This window comes from Cherax quadricarinatus, unplaced genomic scaffold (genome assembly GCF_038502225.1).
Source record: "Cherax quadricarinatus isolate ZL_2023a unplaced genomic scaffold, ASM3850222v1 Contig655, whole genome shotgun sequence".
NCBI lineage: Eukaryota > Metazoa > Arthropoda > Malacostraca > Decapoda > Parastacidae > Cherax > Cherax quadricarinatus.
In genome coordinates this window covers 133,545-139,044 of record NW_027195681.1, presented here as the reverse complement: position 1 = coordinate 139,044, position 5,500 = coordinate 133,545, and positions in this window count along the sequence as shown.

The window sequence follows — 5,500 nt, the reverse complement described above, 5'->3', positions numbered from 1 at the left end:
TCTGGATGTTCCCAGCACCAGGCGTTCAGTTCTGGATCGTACCAGCACCAGGCGGTCATGTTCTGGATGTTCCCCGCACCAGGCGTGCAGTTCTTGATGTTCCCAGCACCAGGCGTTCAGTTCTGGATGTTCCCAGCACCAGGCGTTCAGTTCTGGATGTTCCCAGCACCAGGCGTTCAGTTCTGGATGTTCCCAGCACCAGGCGTTCAGTTCTGGATGTTCCCAGCACCAGGCGTTCAGTTCTGGATGTTCCCAGCACCAGGCGTTCAGTTCTGGATGTTCCCAGCACCAGGCGTTCAGTTCTGGATGTTCCCAGCACCAGGCGTTCAGTTCTGGATGTTCCCAGCACCAGGCGTTCAGTTCTGGATGTTCCCAGCACCAGGCGTTCAGTTCTTCAGTTCTGGATGTTCCCAGCACCAGGCGTTCAGTTCTGGATGTTCCCAGTACCAGGCGTTCAGTTCTGGATGTTCCCAGTACCAGGCGTTCAGTTCTGGATGTTCCCAGTACCAGGCGTTCAGTTCTGGATGTTCCCAGTACCAGGCGTTCAGTTCTGGATGTTCCCAGTACCAGGCGTTCAGTTCTGGATGTTGCCAGGCACCCGGCGTCCAGTTCTGGATGTTCACAGCACCAGGCGTTCAGTTCTGGATGTTCCCAGCACCAGGCGTTCAGTTCTGGATGTTCCCAGCACCAGTCGTTCAGGTCTGGATGTTCCCAGGCACCAGGCGTTCAGTTCTGGATGTTCCCAGCACCAGGCGTTCAGTTCTGGATGTTCCCAGCACCAGGCAGTTCAGTTCTGGATGTTCTCCATCAGGCGTTCACCAGGCGTTCAGTTCTGGATGTTCCCAGCACCAGGCGTTCAGTTCTGGATGTTCCCAGTACCAGGCGTTCAGTTCTGGATGTTCCCAGTACCAGGCGTTCAGTTCTGGATGTTCCCAGTACCAGGCGTTCAGTTCTGGATGTTCCCAGCACCAGGCGTTCAGTTCTGGATGTTCCCAGTACCAGGCGTTCAGTTCTGGATGTTCCCAGTACCAGGCGTTCAGTTCTGGATGTTCCCAGCACCAGGCGTTCAGTTCTGGATGTTCTGGATGTTCCCAGCACCAGGCGTTCAGTTCTGGATGTTCCCAGCACCAGGCGTTCAGTTATGGATGTTCCCAGCACCAGGCGTTCAGTTCTGGATGTTCCCAGCACCAGGCGTTCAGTTCTGGATGTTCCCAGCACCAGGCGTTCAGTTCTGGATGTTCCCAGCACCAGGCGTTCAGTTCTGGATGTTCCCAGCACCAGGCGTTCAGTTCTGATATTAAAAGTGTCAAAATCCCACATACAGACTCCATTAACAACGCCAACAACCCTCTTTAAAGTAAGACACACCAGTGTTGAGAGTTGAAAGTCGATCGGAAGATGCGTCGCCCCTTAACACAAACAAAATCTGAGAATGGCCTCTGTTACAGTGCACATAGGCTGTGCACATCGGCTTTGCACATAGGCTGTGCACATAGGCTGATCGAATAAGGCATTCTCGTGTTAAACATGGAAACTTTTGAAGAAAGAAAGAGCCCTGAAAACGTAATTTTTTTTTTTTCAATTTTCTTCTGTTAAGATATAGCAGCATTTAGGGTTTGAAGACAGTCAGATGAGGCATTCTTTAGTTACTAAACGGACAACAGTTTATTTAATGGTGTTTCAAAACGAAATTTACGCAAAATGAACGACAATTTTTCTTTCAATAAAATCCACTAACGGTGAAAGTTTCAAGAAAATCGGAAAAGACATTCTCCAGCTATTGTTCTGATTTCAAGGATTTCAAGTTTATTAGCAATTTCAGCAAAATTTAAAGTTTTGCAGCAACTCAAACTAAGCATATGAGGCATCATCATCATCATCATCATCATCATCATCATCATCATCATCATCATCATCATCATCATCATCATCATCATCATCATCATCATCATCATCATCATTATTATTACATTGAATCCGCTTAGATGAACCATTTTGTTTATTTGTCGATTATGCATGAACATAACTATTTGTTTACTAATACTGAGAATTTGAGAATTATAACACGTACTTACAGCATGAATCTGTCATTCAGTAATCTTAACAGCAACGAAAATTTGAAACTGGTTAGATGAGTCATTCTTCAGTTATGACACGAATTTAAACGATTCTAAGCTTTCTTACTTTTTTATTGCGTTTAGAGAAATTATTTGCAACAGCCATTAAATAACTAACAAAAAAGGCACAATACCGTGACTGGAACGATACACAAATAACCCGCACATAAAAGAGAGAAGCTTACGACGACGTTTCGGTCCGACTTGGACCATTGACAAAGTCACATTGTGTGACTTTGTCAATGGTCCAAGTCGGACCGAAACGTCGTCGTAAGCTTCTCTCTTTTATATGCGGGTTATTTGTGTAACAGCCATTAAATATCGACACCGTTCAGTAGAGATAAACTGAAATATATTTGAAGTGATTAAACGGGACTAAAAATCTCGCATTATGTTACACTTAAAATGGGAAAAACTGCAAATATACTTCTGAATTTCACTCTTCTTCTTCTATAACGCTAGTACTGCCGGCCCGGGTCTCTGCCAGTTGGCGACCCGGCCTTGGCTACCTATCTCGGGAGTGTGTGAGACGTATGTCTGCCTTGGAAGGAGGTACAGGTACCACCTTGTCTTCTGAGACCAGACGTCCCCAGGCCTAGCCCCATTTCCCGCTACAAAACAACAGACGATGTCAGAAGGTGCAAAGGGAACAAGCACTACAGGATCCTTTGGAAGCCACACTCCAGCTTTGGGCCGCAGCCCGAGCGCTGGGGAAGCTCACGGATGCCTCTTACTGTGTGTGTAACTGCTACCGCTTCTTCACTTGTCAGTTGCACTATTTCTCTTTCACTCTTCCATGTCGTCAAATTATGAGGCACCTTTCCTGAACGCCTGAAGTAACGTGGGTTAGGGTAAGAGAAAGACATGCTTCGTATGGACAAACAGTTTTGCTGCAGTGTTCCTCACTTTTATTCTAATAAGTCCAACGAATCGATCATATTAAACCAATGTTCTCCACACCTGCCTTGCACATTTCTCTCTGGAAGAAGAATGGTAGAGTAATGCTCTCTCTGGAGGAAGAATGGTAGAGTAATGCTCTCTCTGGAGGAAGAATGGTAGAGTAATGCTCTCTCTAGAAGAAGAATGGTAGAGTAATGCTCTCTCTAGAGGAAGAATTGTAGAGTAATGCTCTCTCTGGAGGAAGAATGGTAGAGTAATGCTCTATCTTGAGGAAGAATGGTAGAGTAATGCTCTCTCTGGAGGAAGAATGGTAGAGTAATGCTCTCTCTGGAGGAAGAATGGTAGAGTAATGCTCTCTCTAGAGGAAGAATGGTAGAGTAATGCTCTCTCTGGAGGAAGAATGGTAGAGTAATGCTCTCTCTGGAGGAAGAATGGTAGAGTAATGCTCTCTCTAGAGGAAGAATGGTAGAGTAATGCTCTCTCTGGAGGAAGAATGGTAGAGTAATGCTCTCTCTGGAGGAAGAATGGTAGAGTAATGCTCTCTCTGGAGGAAGAATGGTAGAGTAATGCTCTCTCTGGAGGAAGAATGGTAGAGTAATGCTCTCTCTAGAGGAAGAATGGTAGAGTAATGCTCTCTCTGGAGGAAGAATGGTAGAGTAATGCTCTCTCTCTCTAGAGAGGAAGAATGGTAGAGTAATGCTCTCTCTGGAGGAAGAATGGTAGAGTAATGCTCTCTCTAGAGGAAGAATGGTAGAGTAATGCTCTCTCTGGAGGAAGAATGGTAGAGTAATGCTCTCTCTAGAGGAAGAATGGTAGAGTAATGCTCTCTCTGGAGGAAGAATGGTAGAGTAATGCTCTCTCTGGAGGAAGAATGGTAGAGTAATGCTCTCTCTGGAGGAAGAATGGTAGAGTAATGCTCTCTCTAGAGGAAGAATGGTAGAGTAATGCTCTCTCTGGAGGAAGAATGGTAGAGTAATGCTCTCTCTGGAGGAAGAATGGTAGAGTAATGCTCTCTCTAGGAAGAATGGTAGAGTAATGCTCTCTCTAGAGGAAGAGTAAGTAATGCTCTCTCTGGAGGAAGAATGGTAGAGTAATGCTCTCTCTAGAGGAAGAATGGTAGAGTAATGCTCTCTCTGGAGGAAGAATGGTAGAGTAATGCTCTCTCTGGAGGAAGAATGGTAGAGTAATGCTCTCTCTGGAGGAAGAATGGTAGAGTAATGCTCTCTCTAGAGGAAGAATGGTAGAGTAATGCTCTCTCTGGAGGAAGAATGGTAGAGTAATGCTCTCTCTGGAGGAAGAATGGTAGAGTAATGCTCTCTCTGGTGGAAGAATGCTCTATCTAGAGGAAGAATGGAAGAGTAATGCTCTCTCTGGAGGAAGAATGGTAGAGTAATGCTCTCTCTGGAGGAAGAATGGAAGAGTAATGCTCTCTCTGGAGGAAGAATGGTAGAGTAATGCTCTCTCTAGAGGAAGAATGGTAGAGTAATGCTCTCTCTGGAGAAAGAATGGTAGAATAATGCCCTCTCTGGAGGAAGAATGGTAGAGTAATGCTCTCTCTAGAGGAAGAATGGTAGAGTAATGCTCTCCCTGGAGGAAGAATGGTAGAGTAATGCTCTCTCTGGAGGAAGAATGGAAGAGTAATGCTCTCTCTGGAGGAAGAATTGTAGAGAATGCTCTCTCTGGAGGAAGAATGGTAGAGTAATGCTCTCTCTGGAGGAAGAATGGTAGAGTAATGCTCTCTCTGGAGGAAGAATGGTAGAGTAATGCTCTCTCTGGAGGAAGAATGGTAGAGTAATGCTCTCTCTGGAGGAAGAATGGTAGAGTAATGCTCTCTCTGGAGGAAGAATGGTAGAGTAATGCTCTCTCTGGAGGAAGAATGGTAGAGTAATGCTCTCTCTGGAGGAAGAATGGTAAAGTAATGCTCTCTCTGGAGGAAGAATGGTAGAGTAATGCTCTCTCTGGAGGAAGAATGGTAGAGTAATGCTCTCTCTGGAGGAAGAATGGTAGAGTAATGCTCTCTCTGGAGGAAGAATGGTAGAGTAATGCTCTCTCTAGGGGAAGAATGGTAGAGTAATGTTCTCTCTGGAGGAAGAATGGTAGAGTAATGTTCTCTCTGGAGGAAGAATGGTAGAGTAATGCTTTCTCTAGAGGAAGAATGGTAGAGTAATGTTCTCTCTGGAGGAAGAATGGTAGAGTAATGCTTTCTCTGGAGGAAGAATGGTAGAGTAATGTTCTCTCTGGAGGAAGAATGGTAGAGTAATGCTTTCTCTGGAGGAAGAATGGTAGAGTAATGTTCTCTCTGGAGGAAGAATGGTAGAGTAATGCTCTCTCTGGAGGAAGAATGGTAGAGTAATGTTCTCTCTTGAGGAAGAATGGTAGAGTAATGCTCTCTCTGGAGGAAGAATGGTAGAGTAATGCTCTCTCTGGAGGAAGAATGGTAGAGTAATGCTCTCTCTGGAGGAAGAATGGTAGAGTAATGCTCT